This window comes from Cetorhinus maximus, chromosome 25, assembly GCF_964194155.1.
Source record: "Cetorhinus maximus chromosome 25, sCetMax3.hap1.1, whole genome shotgun sequence".
Lineage (NCBI taxonomy): Eukaryota > Metazoa > Chordata > Chondrichthyes > Lamniformes > Cetorhinidae > Cetorhinus > Cetorhinus maximus.
In genome coordinates this window covers 41541561-41558577 of record NC_135903.1, presented here as the reverse complement: position 1 = coordinate 41558577, position 17017 = coordinate 41541561, and positions in this window count along the sequence as shown.

Below are 17017 nucleotides of genomic sequence, written 5' to 3'. Positions count from 1 at the left end.
TGACTCCGCCTCCACCGCCTACCGAGGCAGAGAGTTTCAAAGTTGCACAACCCCGAGAGAAAAAAATTCTCCTCATCTCTGTCCTAAAAGGGTAACCCCTAATTTTAAAACAGTGCCCCCTAGTTCTGGACTCACCCACAAGAGGAAACATCCTTTCCACGTCCACTTTGTCAATTCAGGATCTTGTATACTTCAATCAAGTCATCCCTGACTCTTCTAAGCTCCAGTGGAAGCCAGCCCAGTCTGTTTAACCTTTCCTCATAAGACAGCCCACTCATTCCAGGTATCAATCTAGTAAACCTCCTCTGAACTGTCTCCAATGCATTTACATCCTTCCTTAAATAAGGAGACCAAAACTGCACACAGTATTCGAGATGTGGTCTCACCAATGCCCTGTATAATTGAAACATAACATCTTTACTTTTATGTTCAATCCCTCTCGTAATAAAGGATAGCATTCCATTAGCTTTCTTAATTACTCGCTGTACCTGCATACTAACTTTTTGTGAGTCATGCACTAGAACACCGAGATTCCTCTGCAGCTTGGAATTCTGCAGCTGTTCTCTATTTAGGTAATACTCTGCTTTTTTATTCTTCCTGCCAAATGAACAACTTCACATTTTCCTACATTATATTCTATCTGCCAGATTTTCTGCCCACTCACTCAACTATCTGAATCCGTCTGCAAGCTCCTTATGTCTTTTTCATAACATACTTTCCTACCTATCTTTGTGCCATCTGCAAATTTAACTACCATGTCTTCACTCCCCTCATCTAAGTCATTGATATAAATTGTAAAAAGTTGAGGCCCCAGTACAGACCCCTGTGGGACTCCACTCGTCACATCCTGCCAATCATTTATGCACACTCTCGGCTTTCTGCCAGCCAGCCAATCTCCTATCTGGGCTAATATGTTACCCCTTACAACATGAGCTTTTATTTTCCACAATAACCTTTGATGTGCCACCTTACCAAATGCCTTCTGGAAATCCAAGTACAGCACGTCTACAGGATCCCCTTTATCGACCGCACATGTTACTCCTTCAAAAAACTCCAATAAATTGATAAACATGGTATGGGGTAGTCTGTCTGTACACAGAGAGTTTACTTGTACACGTGAGGTCTGCCTGTTTACGGGACTGTCTGTCTATTCACGGGACGGTTTGCCTGTGTACAAGGGTCTCTCTGTAGATGAGGCAGTTATCATGCATAGGAGAGAGTCTCACTGTACTTATGTCCGCCCACTCTCCCTCCCTTCCTCCCTTCCTTCATTGCTCCCTCCCTTTGTCACTCCCTCCCACCTCCCTTGCTCCCCTCCTTCCTCTCTCACTCCCTCCCTTCCTTCCTCCCTTCTTTTCCTCCTTCCTCCCTCCCTCCCCCGCTATCCAAAGCAGGGCTTTGTCTACGTTCCACACCCTCCTTATATAAGGGATCGGTCAATCAGGATTGAGCAGTGCCAAACAGGATTTCTTTGCTATTCCTGTTTTAAAAAAAAGTGATTTTTCTTTGAATAGCAGGGGATTTTACATTAGCGTCTGCACAACTGGTCAAATTTCTACAGTGTGACTGTGGCTTCATTCTGCTGGCCTGCCCCGGAGACCGGCCACTCTGGAACCTTCCTTTGTCAGATACGTAGAATGACACGTGTCAACTTGCCTGCTGCCTGTAGTTAGTGAGGCTGCATAGGGCCAGCAGATTTCCCTCCTGAAAGCACATTAGTGAACCAATTTTCTTGACAATTCGACAGTGCCCTGGTAATTATTTTTTTTACACAGATGTCAGCTTTTATTATTTCAAGTTTTTTCCTTAACTGAATTCAAATTCCCGAATGGCCCATGGTGCTAGTGAACTCAGTTTCTCTGATTTATTATTCCTGCGTCCGCTGGTCCACAAGAAAACCTTTCAAAATTGTAAATCACTACTGTCCTGGGCCTCTTCTGGCTCTGGAACTAATTCACAGCAGGTTTCCCAGACACAGTTCACTCTGAGATGGATTTCCACTGGCCAAGATTAAAGTCTCATTAGCAGCCAATTGATGAGTCTGGAATATTTATTTGCCTCGCACCTGGCTTCAGCTTGGGCCTCACTCTCTCGGAAGCTAAAATTACAACCAATGAACATAGGGAGCTGAGTAGCGTGCGCCTAACTTAACCCTGCACGGGCCCCATTTTCTTTAGGATCAGAGAGTTAAAATCAGGGTTTCCACAGTTAAGTCTTTCATCAATTTCTATTCCCACATCCTAGTGAATCTGCCCAAGTGCCACAATATCCTTCCTATAATGTGATGCCCAAAACTCCACTCAGCACACAATCTCCACCAAATATGGCCACCCAAGTTTCATATAGATTAACCATTACATCTCATCTTTTATTTTCCATACCTCTTGGTATAACATCCTTCTCTAATGACTTCACCCACATGAGAAGCCTCCTTTAATGTCTTATGGCCCAGGACCCGCAAATCCTTCTGCTCTTGCACATCATCCAGCTTTACCAAGGTTAACATTTTGTTATCAAAATATAATTTTATTATTCTCTGAAGAGGAAGAATGTGCGGGGCCATGGGGAGAAGACAAGGGAGTGGCTACACAGAAATTACTCCTTCGTAGAGCCAGCACAGACACTATGGGCTGAATGGCCTCCTTCTGAGCTGTAATCATTTTGTGATTCTGTGAACTTCTCATACATATTGGCATTTCCCACTTCTTTTGCCCACCTAATTAAATCTTCTTACAGTCTCTTTTGAATCTCTAAGTTATTTGCTCCGCTATGCAGTTTAGTGTTGCGTGCAAATGTGGACAGCACTCCCTCTGAATCCCCGTTCTTTCTTGCTTCCCTTCTTATTTCTGATCCATTTTGACACCTTTCCTCTAATCCCATCCCTCTTAACCTTCTCCAACATTCTTTTTACCAAAGGCTTTCTAAAAGTCAAGATACATAATTGGGCAGTAACCTCCGAGCTCCCTGGCATCGGATTTGGGGGCACCCCAAAGATGCGCTGGGGAATCCCTCTTGGAAGTTCCCAAGTAAGAGTTTGTACGGCAATTTCCCAGAATTGCACACTTCCTCTGGACAATTGCGCAGCGCTGGGAACCATCCAAAAATGTGGTTTAAATCCCAAACTTCAAATGGTTCTGACAGGGTTATACCAATAGTTAACTAGAAAAAGTTAGAATTAAAACCTCCCCCCACAGCCCCAAACTCCCAAGGGACTCCCCCACCCCCAGCTAACCCCTCCAACCCCCACAGTATTCCCTACCCGCTGAACCCCCATGGGAATCCCCCCACCCGTATGGGACTCCTCACCTGACACCCGCCCCCTGTCGCGTGCCCGACTCTTACCCCCTGACCTGACCCGACCCAACTCTCCACACCCCATGTCCGACCTACACCCCCAAAATTCCAACCCCCCAGCTCGCCAAGTGCTTGACCCCCCCCACAACCCCACCACCTCCCGATATCCAGCCTGCTCCATCCCCTCCCGATGTCCGACCCCCTAACCCCACGAATGTCTGACCCCCAACCCGAGTGAATGTCCGGCCCGCTGCATCCACTCCCGATGTCTGACCCCCCTCCCCTATCCTCACCCAACTCCCGAACACCCCTACTCCCCACCAGTCTTTCTCACTTGCCTTAGGCACTTACCTTCTCCCTGGCCTGTCAATTTCAATGGGGCTTTTAAGTTTACCTGGTTTACGGTTGCTGGTGCCATAAAAAGGGGAGGGAGGTGTCCTCCTTCAATTTGACGGTGCTGGACTTTGGAGACAGCTGCACTGCCTGGACCTCACACAACCTGAGTTGGAAGGTCTGATGAGATAGGCACGGAAGAAACTTGGCGTAGATAAGTGGGCACGGAGTGGCAGTCTGACGCTGATTGCCCCTCCGAGGAAGTTACAGCCCAATATCCACTGCACTGCCCCACCCACAATATCTCCATCAAGGTATTTTTTGTAAGTACAGTCACCAAGCATAGCAAGATCCCACAAGAAAACACTGTGATGATGCAAAAAGAAAAGACTTGGATTTATATAGCGCCTTACGTGACAACTGGATATCTCAAAGCACTTTACAGTTAGTGAAGTGCTTTTGAAGTGTGGTCACTGTTACAATGTAGGAAACATGGCAGCCAATTTACTCACAGCAAACTCCCACAAACAGCAATGTGATAATGACCAGATAATCTGTTTTGGTGATGCTGATTGAGGATAAACATTGGCCAGGACGCCGGGGAGAACTGCTCTGCTCTTCTTTGAAATAATGCCATGGGATCTTTTACATCCACCTGAGAGGGCAGAAGGGGTCTTAGTATAATGTCTCATTCGAAATACGGCACTTCTGACAGTGCAGCACTCGCTTGGCATTGCACTGGTGTGGTAGCCTTGATTTTTTTTGTTTTGGCGTTAATAGTGGATAGTGACGAGGGAAAGTCTATAGATTTGGCATTTGATAAACTGCCCCATTAAAAAACGGTTAGCTAAATTAAAAAGCAGAATTGCAAATATAATAATCTCTGGATTGCTACCTGAGCCATGAACAAATTGGCATAAGGTAAATGAGACCAGAGAGTTGAATGCGTGGCTCAAATATTGGTGTTGGGGAAATGGGTTTCGATTTACGGGGCACTGACACGAGTACCGGGGAAAGAGGGAGCTGTGCTGTGGGGATGGTCCTCACCTGAACCGGACTGAGACCAGGGTCCTGGTGAGTCATGTAACTTGGGCTATGGAGAGGGCGTTAAACTAAATAGTTGGGGGAAGGGGAGGGTTCGTGTGAGGGAAGATTTGGAAAGTTAAAGAGAAAGGACAAGGCAATCAGGCAGGGCAGTGAGACAGGTAATGGTAACCAGAGACAGGAAGGAACAGCGCTCACAAACCCAGAAGGAAAAATCAGTAAAAACTGGGAAATAAGCGCACTGGTCCGAGCTGTTTTTTTTCCTTCTGGGAACATAAGAGTGCACCAACAAAGAAAATCGGAGTAGGGAAAATGTCTTTAAACTAACAGTGGGGGAGGATGGTTCAGGTGACGGGATATTTGGAAATCCAAAGGTAAAAGTTGAGGCAATAGGAAGGTATATCGAAGGTTAAAGATAAACTGAGTGGGGACAAAGTGTTTATCAATAATAGCGCATCGAAGGGTCAGCTCCATGCACGGAACAGTAGTAAAAAAATAAAAGTGAAGTAATTTAATCTGAATACATGGAGTGTCTGCAATAAGATAGATGGACTAATTGCACAAATAGAGATAAATGGTTTAGATCTAATCATCATTACAGAGACATGGGTGAATTCTTGCATGTTCCTCTCCAGTGAGTATGGTGTGGAGGGCTAGGTGGGGCCATTTAATTAGAGAGCTGGGGGCAGGTGGAGACTCTGTCACCTTCCCACATCCACCTCGATTAAGTCCATGGCAGGAAGGCCCTTGGACAGCCTTCCCAATCCGCTGCTAATTCATGTCCTTAAGTAGGCAATTAATGCTTGCCGGCTTTTGGAGGTGGGGTCCCTTGTTCATAGGAACAAGGGATGGAATTGTCCCAGATTTGCACTAAGTGTGGTAGCGGGTGGGTAAAATGATGTTTACCTGCCGGCCACGACTGCAGGAGGATGATGACGACATGCAGTGAGGACACTCCATAGATCTTCACACAGCCTCTGAGAATGTCTGACTCCTGTCTGGCTGAGGGCAGCTCGCTTGCGCTCTGTGATCAGGGTCATATCGTGGAGATGCAGCCATGAAACTTTAAAAGATCCTTTGTCCGCTTTCAGCACCTTCTGGAGCACAGCATCACTGGACACAGATGCTGAAGAGATGGGGCCCAGTCCCACCTTAAAGGTGCTGAGAGCACACAGAGAGAATGAGGGAACTCTGTGACGCCTGCCCACGACATTCTAGCAGCAAAGACCAGCACCATCGAGGTGCAGGCATCGGTAATGTGTCCAGGGAGTGTGAGGCCGGACCATCACTTTGGTCTACACAAAACACAGGGAAGAGGCCCTGGATAGAGACACCTGCTGTTATCTTGTGCAGAAAGGTTTCACATCTGAGTGACACGAACACTGCTCATCAGAACAAAGAGCCACAGGCAAGGAAACATTCCTGGGAGTTCATTTGCAATAGTGAACATTATGTACAAGTGGTTAACACCCATGCTCAGGCTGTGCTCCCTTATTGGTCTCAGCTGCAGCTCATTACTGCTGAGCTGTGAGCTGTTGCTGTGGCTGTTCCTGCTGCTGTGGGATTTCCTGTGGCTGTTGCTGCTGCTGTGGGATTTCCTGTGGCTGTTCCTGCTGCTGTGGGATTTCCTGTGGCTGTTCCAGCGGCTGTGGGATTTCCTGTGGCTGTTCCTGCTGCTGTGGGATTTCCTGTGGCTGTTCCAGCGGCTGTGGGATTTCCTGTGGCTGTTCCTGCTGCTGTGGGATTTCCTGTGGCTGTTCCTGCTGCTGTGGGATTTCCTGTGGCTGTTGCTGCTGCTGTGGGATTTCCTGTGGCTATTCCTGCTGCTGTGGGATTTCCTGTGGCTGTTCCAGCTGCTGTGGGATTTCCTGTGGCTGTTCCAGCTGCTGTGGGATTTCCTGTGGCTGTTCCTGCTGCTGTGGGATTTCCTGTGGCTGGTCCTGCTGCTGTGGGATTTCCTGCAGCTGTTCCTGCTGCTGCTGTGGGATTTCCTGTGGCTGTTCCTGCTGTGGGATTTCCTGTGGCTGTTCCAGCTGCTGTGGGATTTCCTGTGGCTGGTTCTTGCTGCTGTGGGATTTCCTGTGACTGTTGCTGCTGCTGTGGGATTTCCTGTGGCTGTTCCTACTGCTGTGGGATTTCCTGTGGCTGTTCCTACTGCTGTGGGATTTCCTGTGGCTGGTTCTTGCTGCTGTGGGATTTCGTTCTCGTCCTCAACTGGAGCAAGAAGACCTGCTGCCACCAAGGCTGCTGCTGCTATTACAATCTGCTACTGCAGGGCAGGGCCTTGTAAGGCCTAAAACAAGGCCTGAAGAGCCTGGGAGTGGGATTTGGGGAGAGCTAGAGGGGAGAGGACCTGGTTCCAGCCACAGGTTGAGGACTTTTGCTGCAACAGGCAGGTCCCTGGGGGAGAAAAGAACTGCCTTTTGTCTGTCCAGTTGTCTGCAGGGGGAGGAATCTAAGCAGGGAGGGCTGTGAGAGACTGAACTTTGAGGGGAAGAAGACCTGTACCCTGCCCCATCCTCCCCTGCCTTGCCTGGGTTAGCTAGCACTGCCCAGAGCCCGCTGCATCTACAGACATTTACCACCGCTCCTCAGCTGGGCCTGGGCAGTACTAGCTGCCCAGGTGAAGACTCCTCCTCCCCCTGTAGCAGAACATTGGACCCCCCCCCCCAACCCCCAACCTAAAGAAACCCCCCCCACACTTGTCCTCCCTGTCTCCCCTTCCCCCACCCCTCGCTCTCTCCTACTCCCACTCCCTGTTGCTCTGTTTGTTGTGTATATTTTACCTGCACCGGGGCGGGAGTAGCGCTCCCCATGGCGACGACATCGTCACGGGTGGCGGGGCCTGTTCGGGCCACCCTGTGCGGGGGCTGCGGCCTCTTCCGATCACCTTCACCTCCTGCCGCCATGTCACCATTTAAATTGCTGACACGTTAACTTGGGGTGAAGTGCTACACCCCCACCCCACAGTGACCATCGAGGCCTGCGTGAAGGCTCTGGCCAGGGTTCTCGGCCCTTCAGCCATAGCAGGCGGTGCTCCTCGCCCTCCAAGGGGCTCACGGTGGAGGCCACCGCCCAGGGGCTAATTTTATCAAACGTCCCGCCCTTTGTGCCCGATCGGCTCCTCCTCCCCCCACCTCTGTCACCCGGGGGAGGTGAGGTCGGGGGTGGCCTGAAGGACGAGAGCCTTCATCACATGGGCTCCTCGTGACACCAGGTTTTTGTTTGCCTGGCCCGGGAGGAATGCCCCGAGGGTTGGGGTGGGGAGGGGGTGGGGTGGTTCTTGATGGCGTCTTTCAGGGGGGCCGCCTACCGCATTTTTTGGTCGGTGTGTGGCGTGCGGTGCCAAGCCTGTAAGGGGGTGGGGCCTGTGACGAAAGGCTGCCATAACCACCCAAACTGGCATCGCCCATCCTGCCCCCGCCCCACTCCATCTCCCTCCCAGCACGGGGAGGTGCTGCTGGCAGCCACTGCCATCTCGGCTGCCGGTGAGGCGGGGGTGGAGCCCCCGCGCCGTAAGGAGGAAGACCCGCAATCCGGGGGCGGCCGCCCAGACCCTCAAAACCCACCCTGATTTCCATACCCCTGAAAACACCGGCTCGGGGGAACAAATATCACCCTGGCGTCGTGTCTGTGTTGGCCCCAGGCCCGTGTGTGCCCCAGCGCCATGTACTGGGCCCAGTGCCATCCCCGTGCGGGTTCCTGGGTCCAGCGGGGGTGGGGCGCGCGACCCCCAGCCAGTGGTCTTATTAAAGAGGGCGGACCTGCCCAAACCCCTGAGGGCGGAGCACCCGGGAGGGCTGGACAAGGCGGCGAGGGTCTCACAGATGGAGGTCTCCCCAACCCCCGGCCTGCGCTGGAAGTGATGCCACCCCTTGGAGGGGGAGGATCTCGAGACTCGCGAGGTCGGATGTGTCCCCTCCCCCAGTGAAGAGGAGGTGGCATCTCCGCCTGGTAAGTCCTCACTCTGCCCTCTGGGGGGAGTCCAAACCCCCGTTCCCTTGCCTCAGTCCCCTGAGCAGGGCCCCTCGGGGGTCAGTGAGGGTATCGCCCTTGTGGTGGTGCCCACCCCGATCCACCTTGTACCCCTGAAGTGCCATCTGGCCCACCAGGGGACTGCAGCACTCCCTTCACGGCCCCAACAACTGGGTCATCAGGCAACGGTGGCGAGGAAGGCTTCCTGGCTCACTCCCAACCTTCAGCGTCAGGCGCCTCTGCCCTGCATCCGGAACTTTTTCCGGACTTGCCGGGCGACCCGGTGCCTGGGGGGGGGAGTGGGGCTCTGAGCCGCCGCTGCCCTCTGACCCCAATCCCACCGCGGAGACCAGAGAGGACTCCTCTGGCCTTGATCTTGGGGGTGGGATCGAGGTGGAGGTGGAGCCGACTGGCAGCTCCGGACCAGCCCCCGGACTCAATACGGGGGAGGAGTTGGAAGCTGGAGGCGACGACCCGGAGGAGGACGGAGTTTCGGTGGTGAGCACCGGGGATGACGTTGAGTCATTGTCGGGTGAGGTGATGGATCCGCTGGTGCCCTCCACTGACTCTCCCCTCATCCCCCCACGGGAACTCCGGGACTTTTTGGCAAGTCATCGCGGTCACCGAGACAGAGTCCAGTTGGCCTTGGCCCGGTGACATTCGTTTCCGCTGGTGTTCTGGTCCACTCGCGAGGCCCTCAAGGCTCCCGAGTTGGACAGGAACGCCCGGCGGAGGGTCCAAACATTTCTCGCTGGGCTCCTGAGGGAGAGGAAGGATTAAAAGTCCTCTTCTTCTTTTAAATAAGGTGATGGTTGTATATACTCTTTGACAATGAAGACGACTATAGCCAGCCTCAACATCCGTGGCAGCAAGGACGCACAGCGCAGGTTCCAGAACTTCTCGGTCCTCAGGGACGGGAAGTATGCGTTGTGCTTCCTGCAAGAAACCCAGACCGTTCCGGGAGACGAAGCTACGTGGCTCCTGGAGTGGCGAGGGGGGGTCTATATGAGTCACCCAGCCTCCAATTCAGGCGGGGTGGCTATCTTGTTGGCCCCGCATTTTCAGCTGGAGATCTTGGGGGTCAAGGAGCCGGTGCCAGGCCGGTTGCTGCACCTGACTGTGCGCCTGGGGGGCGCGGTGCTTCACTTTGTGAATGTGTACGCTCCCCTGGGCGCGCAGCAGCAAGCGAGACTCTTTGAGGAAGTGTCCACTCATCTTGGCTCCATCGACACGGGCGAGTGCATCGTCCTCGGGGGGATTTTAATTGCATCCTCGAGGCCCGGGACCGTCACGGTACCCAGCACCGCACGCTCGGTGTGAGTAAGTTACGGGACTTGGTCAGGTCCTTCGACTTGGTGGACGTCTGGCGAAATCTCCATCCCGATTCCAGCGTTTTCACCTTTGTGTCACCTGGAGTCGGAGCGTCCAGACTCGACCGTCTTTACGTTTCGAAGGCGTACGTGTCCTGCGTTCTGGCGGCTTCTGTGCAGCAGGTGCCGTGCACGGACCACCGTCTGGTGTGGGCGGAGCTCGCTCCGTTCTGCGCTCGGACGGGGTCCGCATACTGGCCCTTTAACAACCTGTTGCTGGAGGACGAGCGGTTCCTGGACTCGTTTCGTCGTTTCTGGGCCGGCTGGAGAAGGAAGCGGGGAGGCTTCCCCTCCTTGAGGCTCTGGTGGAATGTGGGCAAGACTCACGTCCGAGTTTTCTGTCAGGAATACGCGAAGGGGTCGACAAAGAGGCGGAAATCCAGGGTCGAGGAGTTGGAGAAGGAGGTGCTCGACCTGGAGGCAGGTCTCCGTCAGCCCGACGCAGACCCGGCCCTGCGGTCGGTGTACGATGAGAAGAAGGGCGCGTTGCGGGACCTGCAACTCGTCGGGTCCCGGGGCGCGTTCGTGAGGTCACGGATCCGGTGCCTCAAGGACCTGGACCGTGGCTCCCCCTTCTTCTACTCACTGGAAAAAAGGCACGGGGTCCGTCAGCAGCTCTTTACGCTGCTGGCCGACAACGGATCCCTCGTCTCGGATCCGGAGGGCATCAGGGCCATCGCTCGAAACTTTTAAACTGCCCTGTTCTCTCCGGATCCATCCAGCGAGGATGCTCGCAGAGTTTTGTGGGAGGACCTGCCGCAGGTCGGCCCGGAGGGCGCCGGAATGTTCGACTCCTTTATAAGTTCCCCGCAAGTTTACTCCTGTACTCTATTTTCCCCTTTTTAATCAATCCCTTGGTCCTCCTTTGCTGAATTCTAAACTTTTCCCAATCCTCAGGTCTGTTGTATTTTCTGGCCAATTTGTATGCCTCTTCCTTGGATCTAATTCGATCTCTAATTTCCCTTGTAAGCCATGGTTTGGCCACCTTCCCTGTTTTACTTTTGCACCAGACAGGAATAAACAATTGTTGCAATTGACCCATGTGCTCTTTGAACGTTTGCCATTGCCTTTCCACCCTCATGGTTTTGAAATTCATCATTTCGGCAATATCCACACAATGAACTTTGTCCATATATAATACCCAGGAACTTCAGCTGTAGTAAAACATCACGAACCTGATCTGATTTGATTTGAACGCGCAACCTTCTGATGTGGAGTCAGACATGCTACCGTCACGCTCCAGGCCCAGCCACAAGCCGTGACCGGCGCCCTCGACGGTCTCTCCAGGGGCAAATCCCCGGGACTAGACGGGCTGAGCGTGGAGTTCTTCAGGGCGTTCTGGGACGTCCTGGGGAGCGACTTCGCGGGGGTCCTGGGGGAGAGTATTGCTACCGGGGAGATGCCCCTTTCGTGGCGCAGGGCCATGATTGCCCTATTGCCGAAGGGGGATCTCCGCCTCCTTAAAAACTGGCGACCGGTCTCCCTCCTCAGCACGGACTATAAAAGTGCAGCGGACATTCCTTCCTGATGTTCCCGAGCTTGTCTTTGCAGCTTCAGCAACTGTGACGTGACTGAGTCCAGAGGCTCATCATCTGACTTGGACTCAGCAACTTTCTAGCCTCCAGCAGCTCTCCCAGTGCCGGAAACCTGGGAAGTCCCTGCCTCCACCTGTTGTGGATCAGAAAGTGTGATGTGCTCACCAGATTGTGATCCCGAGGCTACTCTAAACCAAGATCCAACCGAGGTGTGTGTCTGTACACTGGTGGAGGATGTGGGTTAGCGCTGTGTTGGGACTTCAGGGAGGATTTCAGTGGATTCCTCTTCTGAGTTTTCCTTGGGGCTTGATTGGAGGCCCTGGATCGTGGCCTCTGTTTGGCAGATGTGCCTGTGAAAGCGAGGAGAGATAATTAGTGCATCGCAGTGGCCTGTGAAACAGGACACATCACTCACAGCCTGGTTGTCTGATGGATGTTGCACTGCTGGATCCTCACTTGGTAGAGCAGCGCCGACCTCACCGTCAGCACAGGACCGGTCCAGATCCTTGCTGGCCAGCTGGATGGCTCTGTTTTCAAAGTCCATGAAGAACTTGATTTCAGGCACTCATCCACTGGTCTGCGACTTCTCCCTCTTGTTGTGTTCCAGCTTGTCCTGCATGAATAGAGATGCAGAGAGTGTAAGCAGGATGCCTGCCTGGCCAGATGATAATTATGTCTGGTAAGTGTGGGTGGTGAGTGGTCCCATGGATGGGAGGAGGACAATGAAGGTGTGTGTGAGATATTAAATGGTGATGTCCCTTGAACTGGCAGCTGGTGAGATCCCTGTGGATGTGTGATGGGTTTGTGAGTGTGTGAGTTGAGAGTGATGAGAAGAGTGACTTACCCAGGTGGAATGAAAGAGATCACTCAGCCTCTTGTGGCACTGGGTGGCTGTCCTCTTTTGCAGGGCATTGGCGCTGCCCACCACTGCCACCGCCTCCTATGCTGGATTAGTGATGTTGCTGCCCATCTTGTGGCCAGAGTGAGTGTAGATGACATCCTGGCCTCCACTGCGTTCAAAAGGTGCTCGAGGGATGCATCATTGAACTTGAGGGCTGCAGTCTTTTTGCCTTTCAGGGCAATATCTTCTGTGCAGTAGTCGGGGGCCGGAAGCGCTGAGAGGCGTGTGCGCGGCTACACTTTAAATATAGCGCCGGGGTGATGAAGTGGTGAGGTGATGGCGTGGCGGGAGAATGAGGGTCCGCTCACCATGGAAACGCCGTGTTTCTGGGGTAGCATTATTAATGCAGCGGGTTTGGGACAATACGGTGTGAGAAGCCGCCATTGCAGCCGACGGGTAAAGTGTTATTTTCCCTGCTCAACACCGCACTTAGTGCAAATCTGCGACCATTCTGCCCTGTATTAATGACTTAAATAAATAGACATGGGGCTGCATCTTCCAGTCGGCGAGTGGGGGGCAGGGCCTGCTCACCGACACGTAAAATGATGCGGGGTGAGGTCGGGCGTGTGTCCCGACATCACCCGCACATCATGTAGATTTTCAGTTCGGCGGGCGCGCGGCCGAATGGGCTGTGTGCCCGCCAATCTGTCAAAAGCCCATTAAGGCCATTTAGAAACGTAATTTAAATTATTAATAGACCTGCCTGTCCAACCTTAAGGTTGTCGGGCAGGCAGAGACCCCTGGCGGCCTCCAGAGAAAACATGAAACCTCATCCACGGGCGGGATGAGGTTTCATGAGGGCATTAAAATTTGTTTAAGATGTTTAAATAAAAGAAATTGACATGTCCCAGCTCATGTGACAGGGTCACATGAGGGGACATGTCAGGAATATTTTTTTCTGCCTTTGATGAAAGTTTGGATCGTGAGCCAATTTCCCTGGTGCAGCGCTGTGCCTCAGGGAGATCTGGGCACTCTAGCATGCGCACACACGAGAGAATGTACTCCTGGCTCAGGGAACCCCCCCGCCGCCCGCACAGGGAGTGCATAGCGCTTTCGGGCGGATGTCACGCCAGGCGGGCCTTAATTGGCCCCGCCTGCGTAAAATGGCAGCGCACCCCCAATTGGTGGCGCCGATCGGGAACCTGCCCACTCCCACACAACTCCACCCCAACGGCGGTGGAGGGGGGGGGTGGGGGGGAGTGGGAAATGCTGCCCATAGAGCAATTTATCTAAGTTTGCTGCTGATACAAAGCTAGGTGCAGTTGCTAGCTGTGAGGAGGATACAGAGAGGCTGCAAAAGGATGTGTAAGGAGGCAACAATGTGGCAGCTGAAGTATAATGTGGGTAAAGTGTGAGGTTATTCACTTTGGTCATAAAATTAGGAAGGCAGAATATTTTTTTAAAAGCATGAAGCTTGTAAATGTTGATGCTCCGAGAGACTTGGACAAGGAACACAGAAAGTTAGCAATGCAGGTACAGCAAGTCATCAGGTAGGCAAATGGCATGTTGGCCTTTATTGCAAAGGGATTAGTGTATAAGAATAAGGAAGTTTTGCTACAAGTGTATGGGATTTTGGTGAGACCACACCTGGAGTACTTTGTGCAGTTTATATTTAAGGAAGGATATACCTGCATTGGAGACTTACAGCTAAGGTTCACTAGATTTGCCCCTGGGGTGAGAGGGTTGTCCTATGATAAGAGGCTGAGTAAATTGGGTCTGTATTCTCTGGAGTTTAGGACAATGAGAGGTGTTCTCATTGAAATATTCAAGATTAGGAAGGGGATTGACAGGGTAGATACTGAGTTATTGTTTCCTCAGGCTGACAAACCTAGAACATGGGGGCACAGTCTCAGGATAAGGGGCCAATCATTATTACTGAGATGAGGAGAAATTTTGTCACTCAAAGGGTTTGTGAATCTTTGGAATTCTGTACCCCAGAGGGTTGTGGATGCTCCATCGCTGAATATAATTAAGACTGGGAGAGACAGATTTTTGGGGTCTCAGAATTAAAGAATATGGGGGGCAGGTGGGAAAGTGGATTGAAGCCTAAGACCAACCATGATCTTATTGAATGGTGGAGCAGACTCAATGGGCCGTATTGTCTTTACCTGCTCCTATTTCCTCTGCTTCATTATTACAGACAGGGCTGGGAGTGAACAGGAACCCTTGTACCCTTGTACCCTTGTACCCTTACTGTCCTTAATCAGTGTGGTTTTTCGAGAAGATGACGCGTGTTTCTTAGCCCCCAGAGTGTGTGGTCAATTTAAATAACAGCAGCAATCCTTCATGGGTTTACATAAAGAGGGTTATTTATTCACGCATTCACTCCATGAGTCTAAATACTATGTCAATCATTCAGCACTGACACGAGATAAAGTACAGTTGGAGAGAATAGTGAACTTTGACAAGTTGTAATCAGAAGACTAGTTCATAGTTCATGTGTCTGGATTACTGTAGGTGAATAGTCATTGCAGGCCCCGTAAAAAGGAATCTTCTCCACTCTTGATTTGTAGTTTAGGTGAGTTCAAATAGCTGAAGTTGGATATCAGATTGTCGCAGGGTTCCCTCAAAGAGGTGAATGTTTAGTGGGTCATAAAGCGAGTGGTTTTCATATCAGGAGGTCCAATTTCTCTTCAGGTGGACTTGGATTTAGGAATCTGGCTGGGAGGCTTTTTAAGGTTTTACAGCCTCCAGGTTCTTAAAAGCTAAGTTGGCGTAGTGTTTACCTGCAGCTGATGTTCCCTGTGGTGTTCGCTGCAGACTGTCTGGTCTTTCTGGGTCTGCAGATAAAAGCTTCTTATCTCCAGCTAGTTTCAGTCACATGACCAATACTGGTTTTATCCAACCAGAATGGCTTAAAGTAGAAAGCCATTGCTATACGATGGAGATAGACGGTGGCTCTACACACCCACTTGTGGATACCGAGTTTTCTGCAGTTCTCCTTTTGTGTGAATTGCAAACCCGGAGTTGCAGAGTCTAGAGGTCCATTGATTCGGAGTTAGGAGTGAGCTCCAAGCAATGGAAAGTGTGGATTCCACAGAGTGAGTATGTCCATTTCAAGGGCAGCCCCTGACAGGGCGATTCAGTTAGGAATTTTCCAGAAGCTTGATGCAGTCTGTGTTGAATTTGAAAAGTCACCTAGCCCTCAGCAGCCATCTTAGGGACCTGGTTAGTGTCCAGTTAAAAAAACTGACAATCCCAGAAGCTCCCAGCACAGTTCATATTTAAAGTGATGACCAGGACAACCATTTACCACCTGGAATCCAAGGGTTAAATTGAGGGGAGAGGTTATACAGACTAGGGTTGTATTCCCTGGAATTTAAAAGGTTAGGGAGTGATTTTTTTTGAAGTTTTCAACATACTGAGGGAACAAATAGGGTAGATAGTGGGAAACTATTTTTGCTGGTTATGGAGTCTAGAATCATCCCAGATTTGCACTTAGTGCAATAGCGGGCGTGAAAGACAATGTTTTACCAGCCGGCCGCAATGACGGTTTTTCACGCTGTATCGTCCCCTTCCTGGCGCATCCCACCTCATTAATAATGCATTAACGGGCAACAGGTCGGATTGCTGGTGCCGGGCTCGGACTTACCAACCACGCCATGACTTCTTCGCACCGGCATCATATTTAAAGCGCACCAGAGCGCGGCCTACTACATTCCTACAGACCAGGACTGCTCCAGAGGATAGATGACACCGAATGCAAAGGTGATGGCAGCCGTCTCTCTGAGGGACCAGCTGGACGCAGTGGAAAGCTGCCGTGAACTCCTCTACCCCCACTCTGGCAGCAGGAAATCCACCAGAGTCACCAATCCGTCCTGTGGGGTGGGGGGGGGGGGGGGGGGGGGTGCAGTGGCAGTGGTGGTCAGCGCCAACAGAGCACAGAGGGAGGTCAGCCATCCAGCACAGGAAGAGGGTGAATGGTCTCATCCATTCCATCAGGGTAAGTCAACCACCTCATCACTCTCAACTCCCACACTCACAAACCCATCACACATCCACAGGGATCTCACAGCTCAAGGGACAACACCACTAACTCTCACACACACCCTCACATCTCCATCAGGCTCATATCCTCTGGAGCTCACATCCTCATCCTGCCCATGGCTCCGCTCACTACACAAACATTCCACTCAGTGCCACATGTCCTGCTCACACTATCTCCATCTGTTTTCATGTAGGAGAAGCTGGCTCACATCAGTAGGGAGAGGTCTCAGACCGGGGGTGGAGTGGCCCACATTAGACCCCTCATTCACTTTGAGGAGTGTGCCATCACACTGACTGGTGAGGATGTGGATCCTGCCTACAGCGACAGTGAGGTCAGCAGTGAACACCCACGTGAGGATCCTGCACCCCATCATCCCTCTCTCAATGCAACTGTGAGTGCTCTCTCTCTCCTGCTTTTGACTCTGCTGCCATGCACTAATTATCTCTACTTTGGTTCACAGGGAGCTCTGCCAAGCGACCGACACCCTCAGCCAGCCAGTCCCTCAACTCCATCCAGGTCCTCACCTCCAGCCAGGAGGACACCTCCTCCAGTGAAGAGCTGGAAATAAGCAGCCTGG